We start from the raw sequence: 25,298 nt of genomic DNA, 5'->3' as shown, positions 1-25,298 counted from the left end.
TTAAGGGCAGGGAATTAAGTTCTACCTCTGGAGAGAGGAATATTGGGGAATTTAGGACAAATGCTAAAACACCACAGCAATTAATATATACTTGAGACAGGGGATAATTTAAGGCTATGAAAGTATCTTGTTCCTCCTTAAGTTTTCATCCAGAAATTTAAGCATTCATCAGTGGATCTTACCTGAGGCAATTATTGCTGATTATTACAATTGTTACAATTAATATTTTGTTGCTCAGATTGTTACAGCCTTCATCATTGGGAGCTCTTTTCAGGTTGGTTTCCATGTCCTTTTTACATGTCCTTATCTTTGTTGTTGTTTTTGTTTTGAACACTTGCTTCACTCATTCATTCATTCATTCATGCATGCATTCATTCATGCATGCATGCATTCATTCATTCTTTCATGCCATCATAAGATACTACAGGTTCATCTTATATTTCTCCAAGAAATCCTGATTTATTTCTTTGGAGAATGGTTTTTAGAAATCTGGGCACTTAGGTTGTATTTGTTGCTATTTGTGTATCACTGCTTCTGGGCCCTCTCAGTGGACACAGCCAGGAAAAGGACATATGTCCACTAACCTACATATACCCCCATCTCTACCCATGTGCATCACATTGAACGAAATGGGGTTCCTACTGATGTCTCCAACTCCAACCCAGCCACAGGGTTCATTCTAGCATTTCACTGTTGTTCATTTGTTATTTCTTCCTACAACAGTGAGAAACCTCGAAGGGGTGATTCTGCAAGCTGATCAAAGATCCTACAACCTTGTGGGTGTTGAACTATGTCTGAGTGGAAGAAATAGGGAGTACAACAAGAGACCAGAGAACCCATCTGTGGGGTTACAGGCAACTCTGTTGTATAGGATAGATTTGCCCAAACTGCAGAATCTTTGGGGATGGTAAAAAGTGTTTTGAGGGGAAAAATCAAACACATTTAATTTAAGACATTTATGTGCCCCACTCCTCCATTCCCTCCCATCGCCAGAGCACCCCAAGTGAATAGCAGGGTCTTATTTCCATCCCTTGGATTAGAATTCCATCTGGTGTGAGCCCCTCATTTTATAGGCGAGAGCACCTGAAGCTCAAAGAGGGAGGGACCTCACTCAAAGTCCGACAGCAGAACCAGAAGAATCAGGCCTCCCAACACTCAGCCCAGTGCTTTTCCAAACAGAAGAACATGGTGGGACTGGGAGATGTCCACTGCAGATATGGAGTACAGAACCCCCAGCTTTATTTTGGCAAGGGTCTTCTCCTACCCTGATAAAAAAATAGACACTCTTTATTGAGTGCTTTATTTAGTGTCAGGCACCAGGGTAAGCCCCAATATCTCCTTAAAATAGTAACCCTACAAGGCAGGTATTACTGTGCCCATTTGCAGATGAGAAAACTGAAAATGAAGAAATTCATAAACTAGACCAAGATCACAGGCAGTACTTGGATCCAAACCTGGACCTGCGGGGTAACCACCAAGCTGGTGTCTCCAGGCTCCTGACTTGTTCCTGGGCTGTGGGCGTCACCTCAGTTCTCCCCCAAGAGGGAGGTGTATCTCCATCATCACTGAGGGCTAAGCAAGCACTGGCCTGGCAAGGGCTAGTTATGACAGTATAACTAGAGGTGCCTTGCAAAGCTGCCACACAGAGGTGAGGAAAGCATGAAGAAGCTGTGCAAACATGCTTGCCTCCTGCTCACTCCTCTCTCTCTCTCTCTCTCTCTCTCTCTCTCACACACACACACACACACACACACACACACACACACTACCTTTCCTTCCTGATGTGACCCTGCATTTCCAGAATTTTTATTTGTCCTAAGCAGAGGCCCTTTCCTGCCCCAGGGCCTTCCCACCTGCCCTTTCCCCCTCTTCTTTCCTGGCAGGTGCCTACTTATTCTTTAAATCTCAGCTTACCTTCCAGAAAGACGCCTTCCTTGCCTGCTCTGTTTAGATCCAACCCCCTCTTTCACAGTTTCATTCCACTAGTTCTCTTCCTTTGTAGCTCCTAGCATGATTTACAATCATGCATTTGATGGTGTAATTCCTTGTTTAATGTCTCCCTCCTCCGTAGGTGGGGAGTAAACAGTGTGTTTCCTCTGTTCCTTTCTGACTATCCCTGTGGTCAGTCACAGTGCCTGGGACATAATAGATGCTCAAGAAATCCACAGTGTATGAAGGAATGACGAAGGTCACATGTAAAGCACACGTATTGGGCGCGCAGTAGACTTTTGACAGATCTCTGTATCTGTGTCCCCTCTGTCCCCCTCCTGGTGGATGCTGCCAGAGCACATTTCTCAGGAGGGGTGTAGTCCCTGCCCCCTCCCTGTTCCCCAACACTGGGGAGAGGCCCCAACTGGGACCCCATGGGGCTGGCTGGGTGACCTCATGGGGCTCAGCCCCTGAGGCTGTGAAGCCAGGCTGGGCAGGGCCACCCCAGAGAGCAAGGAGTAGGGCAGGGCTGCTAGAAGCGGGCCCCCTGGGTCTTCATCAGACTCAAACCTTCCCTGCCCTTTCTCCCTCCACTGCAGAGAGTAGTTCTGCCCAGGCCAATGCCAATTGGGCTGCTCCTTGTTTTGTTGTACACGTTGCTAGGCAACTGGCCTGTTTTTGCTTATTTACCTCCCCTGGGCCGTTTCACAACACTTTGTAATAGGCCCTGCTCTCTCTGGTGCACATCTGGTTTGGATTTAGCTTGTCAGAGCCCCCTCTGCAAAGAGAGCCAGTACTTTCCCTAGCAGTCACCAGGACAGACCCCCAGGCTCTGGCTGCACAGGACTCCTCAGCGCTGGACCACGCCAGCCCCGAGGCCTTCCACTAGCCCAGCCCTGATTCCCCTCCCCGCCTGAACCTCCTAGTCCTTTTTGTCAACAGTGTGCAGATTTCAAAGCCTGAAGGTGGGGAAACTTTGAGAAGGAAAAGACTGATGAGGGGTCAAGAAATATTAGAACACAGATGGAAAGTTTGGAGAGAATGAGCCCTCAGTCCAGCACTACTCTCTCCTCACCCTCAGAGAGGGGTTAACTTCCTCAAAGGGACACAGGGAGACAGGGACAGACCCAATACCAGGTTCCTCGGCATCTCTCTCCCTTACCCTGGAGCCATCGAGAAGACCACCTTGGGGATAGACAGGGTTAAACTGGATGTTCTTAGGTTTGAAAGAATTGGTAGGTTTATCCCCCTCCCCATCACACCCAAAATATCTGGTGGGGTTTCTGTAAAGCACCAATAGAAAATCAGAGGTTTGGCAGATGTCATTTCACAGAGAGAATGAAAGTTTCTGATTTCTTCACCCTATACAGAACATATTGGCTAAAGCAAGGCAGGGTCAGGGATAGGTGAATGAAGTAGGGCTGGGAAAAAACACAGGGTATCTTTCCTGCTTCCCCATTGTTTTGGCACATGCATCACATTTAGAGTAAAAGCCAAGGTTCTGACAACAGCTTACAAGGCTCTACAAGACCAAGCCCTGTGACCTCTGCCCTCATCCTTCCCTCCCCTCTTTGTACATTCAGACCCAGTGATTTATGCCAAGAAAGAGGAAGAAGGCTTATGTGGTACAGAAGCAAGCAACACCTGGGCAGAGCTCAATGAGCAGAGCAAGGACTGGGTTTCCCACTCACTTCCTCTACTAGCTGGCCCCATTAGGCAGAGAACAAAATGCTTAAAGTGTACAAAACGTACTGACTGCTCTATTTTTCTCCATAGCACCTATCTGCCCCTGACACATGACTACATGACTCACTTATAGTTTGTCTTTTCTTGTTAGAATGTAAATTCCTTGAGGGCAGAGTGTTTGTCCCATTCATGGTTAGGTCTTTGAACCTGGAACAGGTTTGCATGTCGTTGGGTTCAATAAGGATTTGTTGAATAGATGAATGAACGAATGAAGTCTGTTTTACCTCCCAGCATGTTCAACTGGTAGTGTTTTCTTATTCTGACCTCTCACCTATAAAATAAAATGTTGACTTATCATCTTAGACTCTCTATCACAAATGCCCTGGTGTCTCTGTTCTGTTGGAGCAGAATCATGTCTGTCATAGCTGAACAGTTGGAGCACATTCTGGTCCTCTGCCTGGAATGGCCCTTCCAGTCCAAGTCTGTGTCTCCTGGTGGGGTTTCACCTAGTAACTTTTAATCCTAGGATAGACCTCTTGGTAGCCTCTGGATACCTTCCTGTGATTTGCCATAATGGTGATTATTACTTGTCAGACTGCTCCACGTTGATTAATCAATGAGGGATAAGGGGAGCAGATGGCCAGCTGGGTAGCAACTGAGCCACAGTCAATGGTCTCTGTCCTCTAAAGTTTTCTACTGATTCTTTTTAGTTTTACTTTATCAGTTGTTGACCTTAGATTATGGACCCCTTGTAGAAGAATGCAGAGTAATACATAAAACAGAACCCTTGATATGTTTTTTCTCCTCAAATTTTTGTCTTCCCCAGTTACCCACAGAGAATGGCAACACCATCTATTTCCTAAGTTCCTTAAGGCAAGAATTCAGGACTTAGCTATTGATCCGGATCGGGTTTACTCTCCACCGTCCCTAAGCCGTAGGCAAGTCCTATCAAATCTACCACCATAACACATCTGAAATCCATCCTCCACTTTCCCTGTCCATTGTCCCGCCCTATTCCAGACACCAGCATTCTTACCTGTACTACTAGTTCTTTATTTACACTCTTCATTGTCCAACAAGTGGTCAGAATTAGGTTTTAAAATCAGATCTTGTTTCTTGTTCATTTCAAACCACCCAAATGGCTTCCTGTTACACTTAAAGACCCAGTTCTTTACCTTTGCCCTCAAGTTCTAGCCCCTGCTGCCCTCTCCAGCTTCAGGTCACGCCACCCTCCAAGTCCCCACCTTTTTCACTATGCTTCAGCCCCTTTACTCCTCTTTCTGTTCTTCGAACAGGTCAATTCATTCCAACTTCAGGGCTTTTGCACAAATTGTCTCCCCTCCTTGGAATACTCGTCCCTCAAATCTTCAAGTGGCCGATTACTCTGGCCATTCAAATCCTGACTTATCTGACACCCCTTCAGAGAAGGCTTCCCTGACCACTCAATTTAGAGTAACACGACTCCTCCCTACCACACACATAGAGTTATACTCTCTCATGTGTAGTTTTAGGTTCTTCCAAGCATGCACCACCGGATTTTGTTTGCTTATTGTCTGTCTTTCCCCAATTAGACTGAAACTCTATAAGGGCAGGGACCACTGTGACCCCAGCACCTAGAATAGGGCCTGACACATAACAGACACTCAAATGTTTCTCTCTTTTAAAAATTTTTTATTGTTTATTTATTTTTGAGAGAGAGACAGAGAGCAAGTGAGCATGAGTGGGAGAGAAGCAGAATGAAATGGAGACACAGAATCTGAAGCAGGCTCCAGGCTCTGAGCTGTCAGCACAGAGCCCAACATGGGGATTGAACCCACGAACAATGAGACCTGAGCTGAAGTTTGACGCTTAACCGAAGGAGCCACCCAGGCACCCCTCAAATATTTCTTGAGTGACCAGATGAATTGGTTCATTGTAGCCTAACCACAGGCTAAGATTCAGGAGTCCTGTGTTCAACTCTACTTGGTTGCTCTCAAATTATGTGACTTTGAACATGTCATGTACCTGCTCTGGGTCTCTGTCTCCACATCTGTAAACTGAGGTCTGATTTCATGATCCATAAAGTCCTTTCCAGTTCCCAGACACTCTGATCCTATCAATCTTTTCATATTGTTGACCATAAAAAGCTGTGTGGTGATGACAGCAATGACCCAACTCAAGTTGATGAATTTTTTTTTTAAATTTCATGCAACATTCCAGGCCACCTTAGTTATTTATAATTTATGCTTAAGCTACATATCCCAAAAGGGTTTGTGTGGCTCTGGGTTCACACCTACTTTCCCACCCATGTTCTTACTTGCTTCATTTATACAGGGAAAAGGGTAAATTCTCCCATCTAGATTTGCTATACTAGAATGGACCCTTGTGATTGCAACTGACAGAAACCTAACTCACTTGAAGGATAAAAATGAGAGACAGGTTTTGGCAGTTCATGACATCTAAGGACAGCTGAACAAGCAAGGTGCTGGGAGGAAAGTGAGAGAGCTGAGCTTCAGGCGCTGCTGGAACCAGATGCTCCAATCCCACTAGTGTTCCCTCCAGCCTTTTCTCTGCTTCTACCAGTGTGCTGGCTATATCCTCCTCTCAGTGCAGTCTAGCTCTTCCCACAGTCCCAGCACAGCCTTGATCACACTGACTTATTTGCTTGCTTGCTTCCAGTCTATCCCAGTGCAATGAAGTTCACTGAGGGAAAGGATCTTGTCCGTTTATTAATTTCTACATCCCTAGCACCCAACACAGTACCTGGAGTATAGAAGGTGCTCAATAAATACTAACTGGATAAATGAATGGTAGAAAACATAATCAACAACTGCTCCAGAGTTTAGTATCCAAGCAATTCAGTAATTGGAAGGCTAACAAAGTTTCCTAGGATCTAAATACCACCCCACCCCCAAAAAATCTCAGAGAAGGGACTCTTTGGTTCACCTAGGCCATGTGCTTACCCCCTTGGCAAGTAACAGTAGCCACTGAATCTGCTGATGGATCAGCATCCATGTGAACTGGGGGAAGGGAAACTTTTAGAAAAGGGCTGTGGGAGAAAATCCCACAGGTGCTAACATACTTACAAAGCTATTGTGGAGATCAAATGAAACATTGTAGGAGAGGGTACTTGGAGTGCTATTATGGAGTTGCCATTTTTATATGTCAAAAATGGTCAAATATTGGCAATTTTCAACTTACCATAGAAATATTAAAAGCATTACATGGACATAAGACAATTATTTGAATATATGTCAGCAGAATAAGGAAGAATATTATGTTTTTAAGATGAAGACTTAATTCCTCATTTAAATGATGGTTAAGTTATGTGCTCCAGGTGACATAGTTCAAAAAGTGGCAGAACCAGGATTTGAACCTAGGTTTCTGGGATTTAAGGCCATTCATTATACTATATTAGGGAAGAGGTTGGGAGTCTAGCTCCTCCATGAAAGCTAACCCATTGCTACTAAGAAAAATCACTCTGTTACTAGTGACTCCAAAGTCCTGGATGCACTCTGCTTCCAAGCCATCTGCACTGTATTGCAATCAGTAGTGAGTGTATCTGTCCCCCATGGCCAGACTAATCTCCTTGAAGGCCCATCTTATTCATATTTTTATTTATTTATTTATTTATTTATTTATTTATTTATTTATTTATTATTAAAAAAAAATTTTTTTTAATGTTTATTTATTTTTGAGACAGAGAAAGACAGAGCATGAACAGGGGAGGGGCAGAGAGAGAGGGAGACACAGAATCTGAAACAGGCTCCAGGCTCTGAGCTGTCAGCACAGAGCCCGATGCGGGGCTCGAACCCACGGACCGCGAGATCATGACCTGGGCTGGTCAGACACTCAGCCACCGACTGAGCCACCCAGGCGTTCCTATTTATTTTTTTTTTAACCTTTGTTTATTTTTGAGAGAGACAGACAGACAGAATGCATGCAGGGGAGGGGCAGAGAGACGGAGACAGAAGATCCAAAGCAAGCTCCAGGCTCCAAGCTGTCAGCACAGAACCTGACACAGGACTCGAACTCACGGACCGGACCGCGAGATCATGACCTGAGCTGAAGTCGGAGGCTTAACTGACTGAGCCACCCAGGCGCCCCTTCATATTTTTATTTAAAATAAGCCTTACACTCTACCTAGCATGTAAAAGTCACTCTCCAAAGGTTTATTGAACTGAGTGAGGTGGACAGACAAAAGATGATTTGATATCTCCAAAAGATATAGTCTTTGGTCTACATGTCTTTAGTGGTGTAGGGGATGGGACAATGGGAATAATGGATAATTATAAAAACGTAGCTACCAAGTGTTGAAAGCCTATTATGTTTCAGGAAGGTTACGTCCATTATCTTTAGTTTTTATAATACAATATAATATCTTTAGTTTTTACAATACAAAGTAAATGGTGGCATCTCCAGGTCTTACTTTTTCAGAGCAGCAGAATATATTATTTCCAGAGATGACAAACATCTCCTCTGTGATATCAAAGCTGGCCCAAGAAAATGTGTTTGCTCCAATTAGGGTCACACAGAGCTTTGAGCCTAAAAACGGTCCTCAGCCAGAGTTTTACAGAATCCCATTCTGGGCGGGCCCCCCCATTTCCCCTAAACACAAACCCCACCCACACTCCAGAGTCCTACAACTCTGTCAAATAAATGTTTGACTTGATTTTGTATGTGAACTTGATTCTGCGCCATGGAATTTCAAAGTTGTGCCTGCAAGACTGGAATTTAAATATTAGCCTTTCTGCCCTGGATAGCTTTGATCTCCCAACTGTACTCTCACAAGTATTGATAACATGGCTTGAATCACAAGCAAGAGTACCAAATCTGCAGCCCATGACCGCCAAGTGTGTGCATGTATACAAAGATCTCTGCTGAGATCAAAATGGATTTAGGTTATGAAAGTGCTTATCTGATGGTGGGGGAAGCCCCCCATATGTCAGAGAGATAGAGCTCACTTTCATGCAGCCAAATCATGCTTGCTACAGGACAGAAATCAAGAGTGAACTGTAGCTGACCTCTGGCAAGACCAGGCCCTTGCAAAATGGCCTGACCTTCCTTAATTTTTTTTGAGTCAGCTTTCTTACTGGGGAATGGCTGGTATAGTTAGAATTTGCCAAGCATCTCTCACGTACCAGGTACCTTAAGTATTTATATAAGGACTAGTAATAAAACATAAAACTTATACATGATAGCACTATTCTATGAGTTTTACATTTGTGTTTTTTCATCCACAAAAAAGTCATATAAAGGTGGGAGTACTATTATTTTCATTTCTCAGATGAGGAAATCGAGGTGCAGAGAGTTTTGTTAATAAAAGTCACACTCCAATTAGATGACAGAGCTAAGATTCACAGTCTGGTGAGGCAGGTGTGGTCATTTTACAAAGAAGGGGAAGATGTTTAAGTAATTTGCCAAAGTCACATAGCCTGTTAATGGCAGAACCAAAATTCAAACCTAGGTCAAATCCAATGGCTGTGCTTTTAAAAATACACTAGAAAGGCCTGTTTGTGTATGCCCCAATTTTCTACAGCCAGCAGCCTAAGAATGGGTTTTTACATTTTTAAAGAGTTGCTTAAATAGTTTTTAAAAAAGAAGACTATGTCGGGGCACCTGGGTGCCTCAATCAGTGAAGGCACTGACTCTTGATTTAGGCTCAGGTCATGAGCACACAGTTCATGAGATTGAGCCCTGCACTGGGCTCTGTGCTGACAGGCTGAAAGCAAAGGGCCTGTTTGGGATTCATATTCATTCTCTCTCTCTCCCTCTCTCCCATTCCTCTCTCTCTCTCTCTCTCTCTCTCAAAATAAATAAATACATAAACATTAAAAATGACGGTGTTGTAGAGATCACATGTGGTCCCACAAAGCATAAAATATTTACTATCCAGCCCTTCATAGGAAGTTTGTCGACAGCCAAGCTACATTGTCTCCTCTCCATGTTGACCTGAAGCACCATTATGAAGACCAAAGGAAATAATGGAGGTGGGAGTGTCTGTATGTAGTTTGGGGAAGTCATTTCTCCCTCATTGGATCTCAGTTTCCCCTTTTGAAAGGGGAAGGTACAGATGTGTAAGTCTCCTTCTGTCTTTAATCTGCTAATGGAAGATGCTGTCCCGGCACTATACTAACATAAGATACTGTTTTCTACATTTCACCTCCCATCTGATTATTCTGTCACCTACTTTCTTGTATGGAATTCAGACATAATTATACTTCAATGGTGAAGAAAAACATAACCCACCAAAATAATCTCTGGAAGCTAAGAAATGGCCTGCTCCCAAACATCAGCCCTTTTGTGATGTGCCCTAAACAAAGGCATCTTCTTCTAAGCTTGGTTGAGGTTCTTGCTTGTTCGCCCAGCCTGTTGGCATTTCAGGTGGTTAGTTTCCTCAGAAATGTTTTTTGCTTCTGATCCTCCTGATCTTTCCCAAACTTTGCCTCTCCCCATTCCCCATGGTACTGGCGAAATAAAAATAAGTACAAATAAAATAACCACAGAGACCTACCACTTTCCCTCCCATTTGTTGCCTGGTGTCTGAGGCACACACTTTACCTCTTTCAGGATCCACTTCTTCCCCCGGGCATGGTCTGCCACACATCCTAAGAACAAAGGCAATCCTTTTAATCTCTGGATCTTGTCTCTCCTTCCCTTTCTCTCTTGCATGACCAAGGCAGGCTTGCCTCTTATGGATTTGCAATCTCTCTCAAAGTCCTCTCCACAATCTCTCTTCACTCAAAAGGAAACCAAATCCAGAACCAAATGACCCCACTCGGGTTTTTAACACTGGGCTGCCTCTGCTCCCTGTATGCCCTTGAGGTCAGACAAACCCCACGTGGAAGTAAGTCTGGGCCCCGTGATGCTCGAGGGGCTGGTCTGTCTTCCTCTTACTTGAGGAGGAGTGTGCTCCTGCTTGTTCAGACCCTCAGCTTCGTCTCTACATGGCTGTTACAGGTGGGTCCACAATGGGTCCCCCGGCCCCTAGACCTCTTCTCCCTCCCTTGAATCATCCTCCACTCTGCAATCAGAGGAAGTGCTCCAGAACACAAGTCCACTGCCTAACTGCCCTCAGTGGTTCCTTAGCGCTTGTAGAATAGAGTCCCCCAACTCAGCCCTCTGCAGTCCAGCCCCTGCCTCTCTTTCTAAGCTCATTTCCTACCATTCAACTCTTATTCCCAAAGTCTTTGCCACATCAAAGTCCTTAGAGTATTCCAAACACTGTACAATATGACTGCACATCCTTTTCCTTGATGGGATGCTCTTCCCAGCTCTGCTTTCCAGGAAACACCTGCACATCCTACCTGTCTATGCAGAATATCTTTTATTTGTTCCTCTAGATCCATGTTCCACTGTTCTTCATCTGCTATGTGCCCAGGAGGTTGATTTGTGTGGATGCCACGAGTGGGATCTTGGCTAATTGAGGGCCTTGGAAAGATACTAGAGGGAAAGAGGGGAATTTTCCTTTGATTCTCTCCTTGCAAGGCCACAGATCTGACTATGTCCCTCACTGTTCTTCCTAAGGTTCAGTTTTGCAGGATTCTCCCTCCCTTGTAGGAAAAGTTCAGCAGCTAAGCTCCTACATTCTCCCCAGTGATTCTTCTACATCTGTACCTTTGCAAGTAAGTCCTCCTCTAAATAGAGACCCCAACTGGTACATACTGACCCAGCGCAAACCCCAGAGAGTCCTTTGCAGGCACCTACGTACTGCATCATGTGCTGTCTGTGTGTTTCCTTGTCTGCCCCGGACTGCTTCATTTCACCTTGTTTTATAGAGATTTAAGTTGTCCACCCATATTTAGTGAGCAGCTACTATACGCTGGGCTATAGCTCAGGCACTGTAGATTCAGAGATTGATAGATAATAATTCCTGACCTGAAAAATCCCCAACCCACATGCAGGGGATAAGACTTAGGCTCCATTTGTGGCTATGAGCATGGGACCAGTTAGCCATCTGTTTGTGCTCAAATCCGAGTTCCACCACTGACTAGCTACGTGATCCAGGTATGTTCATCTTTCTGAGCCTCAGTTTCCCCATCTATAAATGGAAATAACAGAAGCTACCTCTAGTTGTAAAGATTAAACAGCATAGCGGCTGGCACTTACTAGGCCCTCAGTGAGTGTCCATTATTATTTTTATTACAGCAGAGGTTTAATTAGTATACATAGAATAAATGGATGACTGCATTTATTATCTCATCCAATCTCCAAAGCAACCCTTCCCCACTATACACATTCCAAATAGACAGGGGAGGAATCCTTTTCCCATTTCATAGATGAGGAAATCAGGAGTGAATGAATGAATGACTGTCTAGCGCACTCAGCCTGCTCTGTGTCTCCCACCTCCTCCTGGCAGCCAGAACTAGGCTGCTCATCCAGAGAGCTGGGAGCCCTGGACCCTGGAGAAACAATCCTGGCTTTCTCCCCAACTTGCCAGCTCTGAAGGACTCCTGCTAGTAGCTCACTGGGATTCGCTCTGTGTGGAGCACAGTCTGGGTCCAGGTGCTATGGGAGTTTGTAAACACTGGGCCTGCTGGGCTCTGCCCCCGGAGCCCTGGCTTCCCAGAACCCATGGCCCCAGTTCCTGTTCAGCTGCTCTTTCTGTAAGGCTTTGCAAGCCTCACCGCTCCTTCTGGTAAGTGCAGGGGCCAGGAGGGTGGTTCCACTTTCACATTCGCTACCACACCCACAGGAGGGAGATTTCTCGACCCGGAGGGGAAATTTCCTCTGTCTTCAGGCCTAACATCAAACCTGCTCCTTGACTCCTCAGTTTTTCAGGACACACTTAGCTTCCCACCAAAGCTCAGGTCCCCCTAAGATTTAAATTTGAATCTGTCTCAGAAATAAGGGAAAACTAATCCCTGCTGAGCTCCTGCTATAGGCCGACCCTATGATCAGGTGTGCTTTACATACACTTTGTGCGCCTTGCCCCGTGCCCTTGGTGGTGGGCATTACCCCTAATTTAAAGATGTGGGGACCAAGGCTCACGGCACTGAAATCGCTAGTGTTGGAATGCATAAGTGGCAAAATCTATGCATTTGAGCTTGACAGACAGTTGGAAGTCACCGCAGAACAGAAGTCCCCAAATGGAATTAATCTTTGTTGCTTCTGTACCACATGCACACCTCTATTATTTTGCTTTCTGTAATCTGCCCATATCCCTATTTGTCTCTTCTACTGGACTGTCCCTCCTCAAGGACAGAGAAGGTGACTCACGTCTGAGCACAGAGCCTGAGGCAGGAAGGTATTGTTGGTCTGATAAGTTAAAGCAGGCCAGTGTGCCTCGGGGTAGAGAATTGGTAGAGAAAAGATAGGAGGTGAGGCCAGAGAAAAAAGCAAGACCATATCCTGCAGGTGTGGTATGGGGCCTGAGAATCTGGCTATTCTAGCAGGATCCCAGGTATAGATGTAGATGATGTAGCTGCTGCTTGCCCCTGGGACCATTGGCTTCAGGGTAAGAGAGGAGGGAAAGAATGAGTAAGACAAAGTCCTATTCTCAAAGAGCTTCCATGTTGTGGGAGCGCAATGTGAACAGGTGGATACATCTCTACTGTGACAACTGAGGGGCATCTCTTCAGTGTGGGGCTGGACAAGAAGGTCAGAGGAAGCTTTCTGGAAAAGGCAACTCTTGAACTCAGTTAAGTTATAATATTTATGTAGGAGCTAACCAAGTGAAGGAGTTCAGCAGGAAGGATAAGGAAGAAGTACTCAAGGCAGAAGGCACAGCTTGAGCGAAGGCAAGGAGGTGAGAAATTACAAGATGTGTTTGAACAACTGGGACCAAGAGACTCAAAATCAAGGCGGTGTAGGTAGAAACTGTATCCTAAAAGTCTTTGCATGGCCTACAAAGTAAGGACTTTAAATTTAATCCCATGAAGCTGAGGTTTGTTAAGTTTCTCTGGGGGGGTGGTGAAGACGCCACAGACTGGTCTGAGAATCTGATCCAAGTTAATGTGCACACAGATAGAACCAGAGTGTACATTTCAGGGTATTCACAAACTCCCTAAGGCCTATCCATGAGCTTAAAAAAAATCCGCACAGTGGATGATGGGTTTTAAGCAGATAGATGTCCTAATTAGATTTCATTTTAGAAGGATCTTCAGTGGCTATGTAAAGAATGGACTTGAGCCAGGGCAACCAGGCACAGAAAAGCTAGGGGTCAAAAGTCTGGGTAAAAGGTCACAAATGGCAGTGGGGATGGGGACCAATTTAACACCTATGCACGCAATACGTTGGTAAATGCCGAGACCAGACTTGCGTTTTAGCAAGGTCACTCTTTAGTTCAGAAAAAAATTGGTGAGAGCTGAGCTCAGAGACTGTCTTTGCATGGCTTGTGTTTAGGCTGATGCGTAACGTAAGCCAGCTAAGCAGAAAGGAGCCATCTCTACCCTCACCCCACCTACTGGAATCTGCTGGTCATCAGTCAGTTGAGGCCCAGATATCCCATGCCTGTGAGGGCTGGAAGCCAAGGACGTGAAGGAAGGCAGCACTTCCATGAGCTGGGGAGAGGCCCAAGGGTAAAGCGGGGTAGTAAATTTTTGGGAGGCAGCCGGGGTGTCATTCCTTCCAAAGGTTTTGCAATAGCCCTAGGAGGCAGACAGAGCTAAGATGATTGTCTTTTTGTACAGATGGGACGCTGAAGGCCAGAAAAGGTGAGAACTTGCCAGAAGACACGTAGCAAACACAGGGAAAAACTGAGACTAGGACCCTAAGAACACTGGACTCTCATGTCAATATCTTGCCTTACTGGCCCTGGTGCAATTTTTTGCCATGGCTATTCCTGGTGGCTCTAAAACCCTGTAATTCCATGATTCTAGCAAAAGAATCTCCACCCAATTCCTCTGGGTTCTTTTGATCTATATATGCCTTTACATCCCAAGACGTTATCCTTAACCACCTGTGAAGCTTGGAGCCAGCCCTGTGGCCTCTCTGCCTTGAGTTTTCTCTTCATCTGTAAAACAAGAGAATTATACTAAATAAATGTTCCCAAAGTCTTTTTCGTGTCTGAACTACAGTGGTTCTGCAAGGGCTTCCAAGACCTCAAATTCTGTCCCAACTTAGCTGTGACAACAAGATTCTCACCAGCCTAGTGCCTTTTTATATAAGGTTAAGAGGGAATAATAATAACAAGCGTAATGAAAACAATAATTAATATTTTTTTCTTCCTCCAGGCCAAACACTAAGTACTTTAAAACTCCAAAACAACTCTATAAGGTAACTGCTCTTATTGTCTCCATTTCATAGATGAGAAAACTGGAAACAAACAGAGAGATTACATTACTTAATATAAAGTCATAGAGATAACAATTTGTGGATCCAGAGTTCAAACCAAGCAATTGCCTCAGTGTCCAAGCTCCTGACCCTCAGGAACTAAACAGTGAGGGATTAAAGATAGAGGGAAGGAATGGCATCCGTCGGGTGAACTCTCAGTGATGGGAGGCTCACTATCCCTCGGTGGCATATTCTGCCATTATTCCCATTTTGCGACTTGTGCTATGTCATACTACCTCTCACCCTCCGGAAGGGAACACACTTGTAAGAAGGTTAGTGACTTGTGGAAGGAGTTGCCAGATTCAGCAAATAAAAATACAGGAAAAGCTGGTTAAATCTCAACTTCAGATAAACAATAAACACTTTTTTTAGTATAAGAATATCTCACGTAACATTTGTAACAAACTTATACCAAAAATATGTTCATTGTTGATCTGAAATTCAAGTGTGGGCCTCCTGTATTTTATCTGGCAAATCTCCTTCCAGCACAGCAAAATAAGGATAAGTGATCCCTTTAGAAGACTGAATGGGTATTATTATTGCTTTGTTCACTGGCCCAGAAGGTTGGCATGTGGGCTTGGCTGAGTCATTTTCAAGGGAAAAAAAATGACCTGCCCTTCCTCAACTCAGTTGGGAAGTCCTTTAAAGCCACCAAAGTCACCCCTGAGGGGACGTGGAACAGCTTTTTGAACTGGGGCAGAACTCCCTGGAATGATCTGGAACAGGCTGTGTTCACTGGCCGCCCATGTCCCTGGCTCACTTTCTAATGCCCTGTCCACAACTTGGAAGGTGAGCTAAGCAGTGATCTTCCTCCTCCCCTCCCTGATAGATTCCCAGGGACCATCTCGAACACTCGGGACTTCAAATCCTAATTACTGCTTTTCTCTGACCCCTAATAACCCGTCCTGTGATAAACAGAAAAAAATGAAGGAAAGCACATAGTAAATTTTCAATAAATATGACTCGTACTTCCCCCTTGCCATTTCATGTCAGAAGTCAAAGTGGGTCATTTTTTTTTGGGTTTTCCTCATACTGAATGTTATGGAGTTCTGGGAGAGGAAAACCAATTCCCAAGGATTGTCTGACCTTAGCAACATGTGAATTCCCAAAAATCCCACCCCCAGGAAATTGGTTTTGAAATATAAATATGTGGGATTACTCTACATCATAGACATCTGTGCCTAAGCTTTCTTCCTCATGAATGGCATCCCAGACAGACACCTGGGCTTGACCAAACTCCGACCTCTTCATCTTCTTCATACTGCTTACCCCTCTTGCTGTCTCCCACCCATGCCCTGTGTGGAGTGGTTTCTATCAACAGAGTATGTTTCAGCTCATTAGGAAACTGGCCTCTCACACACTTGCAATCTGCTTTGTCTTCGCCGATTACCAAGATGTGGCAGATCAAATCATGTTTACATGAAATGCATTCTGGTGGGTGTACCCTGGCCACCCAGCTCATAGCTGAGACAAGCACAAAATGCAGATCAGCATCCCAAAGTGCAGAAAAAAAAAATTTAAGTATATTGTGTTAATATTCTGGAATGTATACATTTATAGGCATCCTAATCAGGACCCATGGAAAGGTCATAGTATTTCTTTAAAAAGGAGAATTCATTTAGAAAGTATTTAGAATAGAACAAAAACAAACTCTGTCTTGGGTTTTAGAGCTTTGTGGGCTGGATAGCAACTTCACCTTCCTCTCTACCCTTTCTAAGGCACAGTACTTCGCAGTGTGGGATTGTGAAGGATGGGGTCCCAGGTTGTCTTGTAAATAGTTTTTTAGGGAAAGCCACTACATGGTCCTTATTAGCCAGATGTGTTCTTGGCTTCTTCAGCTGGAGCCAGAATATTCTCATCACCATTATCTTCATCATCCCATGACTGAGAGTCACTGTTTATTTTGTGCCAGAAATTTTGCTAAATATTCTACATGATTTATCTCCTATATAATAATCTCCTATGAGAGGCACAATTTTTTTAATGAAGATTTTATTTTCTTAGAGCAGTTCAAGGCAGAATTGAGGGGAAGGTATGGAGATGTCTCATACAGCCTCTGTCCCCACACATGCAACACCTCCTCCTTTACCAGCATTCCCCACCAGAGTAGTACGTTTGTTACCATTGATGAACCTACACTGACACATCCTAGTTACCCCAAAATCCACAGTTTACCGTTGGTGTTGTACATTCTGTAGGTCTGGACAAGTGTATGGCGACATATATCCGTGAAAATAATATTATACAGAGTATTTTCACTGCTTTAAAAATTCTCTATGCTCTACCTTTTGCTACTACTGCTTTAAAAATTCTCTATGCTCTACCCTTCCCCCACCATGTCAACCCCTGGCAAGTACTGATCTTTTTGCTCTCTCTACACTTTTGCCTTTTCCAATTGTCATGTAGTTGAAATCATATAGCAGGTAGCATTTTCAGATTGGTTTCTTTTGCTGTGTAACATGTATTTAAGGTCCCTCCATGTATTTTCACGGCTTGATAGCTCACCTCTTTTTAGATCTGAATAATAGTCCATTGTCTGCTCATTTCTCTTTAGACCTGAATAATATTCCATCGTCTGGATGGACTGCAATTTGTTTATCCATTCCACCTACTGAAGGACATCTTCCTTGCTTCTAAGTTTTGGCAATTATGAACAAAGCTGCTATAAACATTCATGTTCAGGTTTTTGCATGGACATAAGTTTTCAATCCTTTGGCTAGATACCAAGGAGTGCATTTGCTGGATCATGTGGTAAGAGTAGATTTAATTTTGTAAGAAACCTCCAAACTGTCTCCTGAAGTGGACATGTCATTTTGCATTCCCACCAGCAATGAATGAGGGAGTTCCTGTTCCTCCATGTCCTCCCTAGTTTTGGTATTGTCAGTGTTCAGGATCTGGGGCATTCTAATAGGTGTATAATGGTATTTCATTGTTGCTTCAACTTGCAAATTGAATCCAACAATATATGAAAAGAATTATATGCCAGTACCAGTACCCTGATGACATATGATGTGGGACATCTTTCAATTGCCATCTCTGTATCCTCCTTGGTGAGGTGTCTGTAAAGGTCTTGGCTCATGTTTTTTAATCAGGGTGTTTGGTTTCTTATTGTTGAGTTCTAAGGGTTCATTGTATATTTTGAGTAATAGTCCTTTATCAGATATACCTTTATACCTTTTGCAGATATCTTCTCCCAATCTGTGGCTTGTTTTCTCATTCTCTTGATATTGTCTTTCACAGAGAAGTTTTCAATATTAATGAAGTCCAGTTTATCAATTATTTCTCTCATAGATCATGTCTTGGGCAATGTATTGAAAAAGCCATCACCATACTCCCATCTAGATCCTCTCCCATGTCATCTTCTAGGAGTTGTATAGCTTTTTATTTTGCACTTAGGTCTATGATCCATTTTAGTTAATTTTTGTGAAGGGTGAAGGTCTGTGCCTAGATTATTATTATTTTGCATGTGTATGTCCAGTTGTTCCAGCACCATTTGTTTAAAGAGTAAATTTGTTGTATTGTTTTGCCTTGTTCCTTTATCAAAGATCAATTAACTATATTTATGTGGATCTATTTCTGGGCTCTTTATTCTATTTCACTGATCTATTTGTGTATTCTTTCACCAATATCAACACTGTCTTGATTACTGTGGCTTTATAGTTAAATCTTGAATTTGGGTAGTATCAGTCTTCCAACTGGGTTCTCCTTCAGTATTGTCTTGGCTATTTTGGGTCTGTTGTCTCTACATATCAACTTTAGATTAAGTTTGTCAGTATTACAAAAATAACTTGCTGAGATTTTGATTGAGATTGCATTTAATCTATAAATGAAGTTGTAAAGAACTGACATCTTGACAATATTGAGTCTTCCAATATACCAACATGGATAAGATTTTTCCATTTATTTAGTTTTTATTTAATACCTTTCATCAGAGTTTTATAGTTTTTGGCATATAGATCTTATACATATTTTGTTAGATTTATACCTAAGTATTTCATTTTGTCATGTTCTGATGTAAATGGTACTGTGTTTTTCATTTTAAATTCCATCTGTTCATTTCTGGTATGTAGGAAGACAATTGACTTTTGTATATTGATCTTATATTTTGCAACCCTGTAATAATCACTTATTAGTTACTGGAGTGTTTTTGTTTGTTTGTTTGTTTCAGATTTTCTACTTAAATGACCATGTTATCTGTGAATACTTGACTTTGTTTCTTCCTTCTCAGCCTGTTTACCTGTTCTTTCCTTTTCTTGTCTTATTATTTCTTCCACTATGATGTTGGAAAGGAGTGATGAGAGGGTATATCTTTGCCTTGTACCTGATAAAATGGAAAAGTTTAGGGTTTTTCAACAATAAGTAAGATGTCAGCTGTAGGTTTTTTGTAGATATTCTTTATCAAGTTAGGGAAGTTCCCCCTCTATTCCTAGTTTGCTGAGAGTTTTTATCATGAAATAGTGTTAGATTTTGTCAAATGCTTTTTCTGCATCTATTGATATGATTATGTAATCATGTGATTTTTCTTTCTTATTCTGTTGATGTGATGGATTACATTGATTGATTTTTCTAATGTTCAATGAGCCTTGTATATTTGGGATAAATCCCCCCTGGTACTGGCGTATAATTCTTTTTATATATCGTTGGATTCAATTTGCTAATATTTTGTTGAGGAGTTTTGCTTCCATGTTCAAGAGAGATATTGGTAGTATTTTTTTCTTGTAATATTTTTTCTGTTTTTGGCATTATGGTAATGCCAGCCTCATAGAATGAGTTAGGAAGTATTCATTCTGCTTCTATCCTCTGAAAAGTGGTTATGCAGAATTGGTATCATTTCTTTAAAATGTTCAGTAGAATTCAACATTGAACCCATTTGGGCCTGGTGCTTTCTGTTTTGAAAGCTTATTAATTATTGATTCAATTTCTTTATTATACACAGGCCTATTCAATTAAAAACATTTTTTAATGTTTATTTTTGAGAAAGAGAGAGAGAGAGAGACAGAGTGTGAGCAGGGGAGGGGCAGAGAGAGAGGGAGATACAGAATCCAAAGCAGGCTCCAGGCTCTGAGCTGTCAGCACAGAGCCCGACACAGGTCTGAAACCCACAAACTGTGAGATCATAGCCTGAGCAAAAGTTGGACACTCAACCAACTGAGCCACCCAGTTGCCCCAGACACAAGCCTATTCAAATTATCTATTTCTTCTTGTGTGAGTTTGCCAAATTGTGTCTTTCATGGAATTGGCCCATTTTTTCTAGTTTATCAAAATTGTGGGTATAGAGTTGTTCAGAGTATTCATTTAGTTTCCTTTAATAACCATAGGATCTGTAGGATCTTTAGTAATGTTCTAAGAGGTACCATTTTTCTAATGCTCTATGCCCAATGTTAGGCTTGACTCACAACCCCAAGATCAAGAGTCACATGCTCTACTGACTGAGCCAGGCAGGTGCCCCCTGAGACATACAATTTTTTTTAATGTTTTATTTATTGTTTTGAGACAGAGTATGAGCAGGGAAGGGACAGAGAGGGGGAGGGGGACAGAGGATCTGAAGTGGGCTCTGTGCTGACAGGTTGACATCAGTGAGCCTGATATGAAGCTTGAACTCACAAACCATGAGATCATGACCTGAGCTGGAGTCTCAACCAACTGAACCACCCAGGCACCCCAAGAGGTACAATTTTTAATCTCCATTTTCAGGATGAGGAAACTTAGAGTTAACAGAATCAAATGATATGCCCAGGGTCATATAACTAATCAAGGGGAAAACGTGTTCAAACCCCAAACTGTCCAACTGAAGACTGGTACATTTAACCATGGTGCCCCCTGCTTTCTAGAAGTGATAGCAAGACAGTTCTGGACACATTCTAGGTCCTTGGTAGCTATTTGACTAAGGAGATTAAAGAGACTCACTCATTTTTTAAAGGACCTCTCAAAAATCTCCTGGATAGGCAGAGTAGATCCTTTCTTTCTCTTTCTACTTCTCTGATCTATGAAGACATTTATAAGTCTGTGCTGCTTTGAGGAGACAAGATGGCACGGTGCAAAAAACAAAAACAAAGAGAAAAACAAAAATGATGTCAGAGCTGTATTAAATTACGGCTCAAAATTTAACCAGCTGTGTAGAGGTGGGACACAAAACTCGCTTCTGTAAATCTTAGTTTCCTCACCTGTAAAGTGAGGACAATTCCATTTGCTTCACAGGATTGTCATGAGAGTTAACTAGAAAAACAGCCTGCATTCAGGCATTCAGTATTTTTTGAGCACCTCTTATGTGCAGAGACCCTTAAGAACTTGATAAAGGCCCATTGTCATCCTTTAAGGACAGATTTTATATTTTAGGCTTTCCACTCCTAGGACCCAGCAGAAAGCCTGGGTCATACACCTGGGTCATATGTGCGGGTCACACACACATAATGTGTGTTCATTAAATGTGGAACATATGATGCTTACATAAATTAATGAATGAATGCAATAAAAGTCAAAACTCTATGACATGACACTCATAGCCCAACCAGTATATCTTTCTGGCTTTATCTGTCACCCCTCAGATCCAGCTACACGTGTTAATTAGTATTCAACAAACAAGCCATGTCCTTCCATGTCTTTGCATCAACACAGTGCTCATATAATTCTTTTATTTTAAATGCCTGCCTTTCAAGACTGCCTTTGCTCACCTGGTGAGCTACCCATTAGTCCTAGTTTTACCTTATGGAAAAGTCAGAGTAAGTCTGCTTGCCAGCCTTTCAAGTAGTTGAAGCCAAGTCCTCATGACTCTTTCCCTGGTCCTACACTTCTAGGTCAAATTTCCCTCTTCCTTCCAAATAACTCTTTTGGTGATGGCTTCTGAATTCCATACCATCTTGGATACTCCCTGGTTTGCCAGTTGCCTCTAAATCATTCATTCGTTGAATATTTATTGAGCACTGTGAATATAAATGTAAGATAAAACAGATTTTTGTCACTAGATTATAAATTTATGAACCTTATATTCCAGTAAAAGGAGCTGGACAATAAAAATTAATATATATGTTGGCTGCAGATGTGCTAGGAGGGAAATTAAAGTTAGCAGGTGAGGGTAGGAGAGAGGAGATGTGAAGCTTATGTACAGAGTGGTCAGGGGAAACTTCTCTGGTAAGATTCAATTTGAGCAGAATCCTGAAAGGGAATGAGGGTACAAACCAAATGGCTATCTAGGGGAAGTATATCCCTGGTAGAGGGAAGAACAAGTGCAGGGACCATCAGGCAAAAGTGCCTTGGAGTATTTGTGGCAGGGCAGGGAGGCCCATGTAATGGAGCAAAAGGGGGTGAAAGAAAGTGCAGTTGGAGATGAGTTCTAATAGGAAGTGGAAACATATCATGAAGGGCCTCAAGGACAATGAAAAGAAAATTGTTTTAGGTGAGATGGAAATGTAATGGGCATTTGATCTGAATCCCATGAAGACTTCTCTTTGGGGACCTTACAAAGTTGGGTGTTAGAGAAGCAAGCATGGAAACAGAGAGACCCAGGTGGAGGCTATTGCAATAGCCACAGCAAAAGATGATGGTGGCCGGAGCCAAGGTAGTTGTGCTGCAAGTGTGTAAGAATGAACTAGAATCCTAGGTATGCTTTAAAAGCAGAGCCCACTGCATTTGTTAATGGATCAGGTGTGGGACGTGAGGAAGATGCCTCAGTCTCCGTATCTATAAAATAGGGATAATATGTGTACTGCACTGTGTGAAGCTTCACAGTGGGAGCTCAAGAATTGTGAATTTTCTCTCAGCAGTGTCGTGCCTTGATTGGCAGTGTTCACAGGACTATTAATTATGGTAGATTATTCAAGATTTGGATGGGGAGGAAAGATGATGAATTTCAAGTATCCATGGAACTCCCAAAGGAGAGGTTCCATTGCAAAGTGTACAGCACAATTTGGGATAAAAGCTCCAGGTGTAGTTTGGAGTGGAGGTTTTGGGAGATGTCATGGTATACATGTAGTGGCTGAAACCCCTGGGGCAAATCGAGAATCGTGTTCTATTTCTATAGAAATACTGTATAAAATTCACGGGACTAATATATATCTTAAAGAGAAAATCATAGGATCATTAAAAGTAGGATAACAAATGTGGTTATCATATGAAAGGAGGGAATAATTCTTCCAGAATATTAGACTAAGGGAAGCCAGGGAAACAGCTCATATGTAGCTATGTGTTTCCTGGAAACGTAGTATAAAGGGAAACTGAGAAACAGTAATCAAGAAAAGGAAGACATTTTAGGAAACATGGGTATAAATCAGAGACTTGAGTCCTCATCCAGGCCTTTTCCTTACCCTACGTTAACTGCTTTTTAGCACTAGCCATCCAACTGTCATTGGTTTGGATGAACTAAAAGCACATCTATTTGGTCAGCATTTCTGCAATCATGATTGTGCTAGCTTTGTGAAATATTTGGTTCACAGGAGCCCTGAAGGACAGTACACACATGGTAAATTCCATGAAAAATATTGTGTGTTGCAAAGGCTAGTCCCCTCTCCCACTGGTTTGTTTGTATTTCTCCATCTACCATAGGTACCTTGGAATCTGCAGAACTTGGCTCTGTCCTGGCTCTGTCATCACCCAATGGCATCTGTAAGTGGAGATGATTGATCTGCTCTCTACACTTGCATAACCATGTGCAGCTCTGGCCCCACATTGTGTGAAGGTCACTGATACACTGTGATTCCTGAAGAGGGGCGCCAGGATAAACCAGGGGGGATGGTGCCTGGAAAACTTGTCATAGAAGGGATGGACTGAAAAAACGGGGACTTGTTTTCTTTGCATAGTGAACAGGAGATTCTAGTAGGATGTGATAATGTCTTCCAAGGTTTTAAGGGCAACTGTTTGGATGAGAAATTTACTTGTTCCTCTTCCACACTGACTAATATATGAATGTGTCAAAGAGATGTACTTTGGCTAATTTCTAATAATCTGTGCCATCCAACAGTGAAATGAGCTGCTTCTGGAGGAGGATGACTGATGGAACTCTCTTAGCTTGGGTTCAAGTATAAGATCTGAGATTGGACTAGAATAACACCCCCTTGCCACCTCACTGCTCCCTTTAATCATCTCCCCCCCTCCTCCCTCTGTTGTCCTCTAGCTCTATCTCAGAGGAACAAACCTACATGGACTTTCACTAAGTGGGAGTCAAGCCTTAGTCCCCTTTGTCTGCTAAGACGAAAACTGTCAGTTCAACTCAAGATATTCACTCTTGTGAGTGATTAATAGGTGAGGCAAATACCTCTCATACCTTAGGGCTACCAGGGACCATGTGGTAACTGACCTCCTGTGGGCGCCGAATGGCACCCCAGCCCGCCGAGGGTTACTTCTCCCTGGTGCAGCCCCAGGTCAAGGCTGATCAATTTTGCTTTGAGGGGAGGAATGTGAGGCATGTCCTCTGTGAAGGGCCAGAACAGATGTTATGTTGTTCTTTCATGACTGCCTTTGCTAAGTGGCTTGTGAGCTGGGCTGTTGGAAGCCAAGTGAAACTTTGCTGGGAAGCTAATCAAGAGACGATCAGGCCCCTTCTTCAACAGAAGGGGAAAGCCCAGGGGTAATATGGGGGAGGATGAGCTATCCCAGAAGCTGGGGGAGTATAAAGGAGCTTCAAAGCCAAAAAGAACCTAACAAACCAAATTGTTTTACCCCTTTATTTTATGGATGGAGAGAATGAAGTTCATAGAGACAGTGACTTCTTGAAGTCATGCAAGAAATCAGTCCCATCAGGACTGGGAATAGGGCAAGGCATTGGCACAGCCCAGAGAGTAATCCTTCCCTAAATTTTGCACCCTAGGCACCTTGCTTGCCTCACCTTGGTGTTGCCCCTGAACCTTGCACCATGCACCTTGCACCAGAGAATACCTAGCACACTCAAAGTTCCTCCAGAGAGATTCTATACCTGGAAGGCACCATGTATTCCAGCAGATGATCCTGCCTCAACTGGACCAAAGAGGAACTCTTGCCAACAGGCAGCCAATATGTAGTCTGGCTGGTTGATGGGGGTGGTCTGGTGTGGGCAGCTATCTCATCAGGGCTTAAGGTGATTTAATCTGACAATCATATTCTCTCCTCAGAATTTTATCAGAAATAAGGGGAGAGACAGTTTTTAGGAGCTGAGAAGAGAAAAATCAAAGACATTCTTGCTCCTCAGTTCTGTTGCTTTCATTGTCCCCATTCCTGTGATGTTCATGCCTGAGGAAGAAGGTAGAAGTGACCGGTCTGTACTTCTCCCAATTTTTGCCTATTGCTGATGGCTACACCCTTATGCTACTGTTTAGACTCTTTACCACCATTATGGGAGCCACCTGCCTCCTCATTCATCCCTTTAACAATGATCAAACAGCTCCTTTTTGCTAAGTACAAAGGTGATTAACACCTGGTATAGGTGCCTACTCCCATGGCAGGGGAGGCAGATGCAAGAGATA

The sequence above is a fragment of the Acinonyx jubatus genome, chromosome C1 (genome assembly GCF_027475565.1).
Source record: "Acinonyx jubatus isolate Ajub_Pintada_27869175 chromosome C1, VMU_Ajub_asm_v1.0, whole genome shotgun sequence".
NCBI lineage: Eukaryota > Metazoa > Chordata > Mammalia > Carnivora > Felidae > Acinonyx > Acinonyx jubatus.
Note: the sequence above shows the minus strand (reverse complement) of the source record.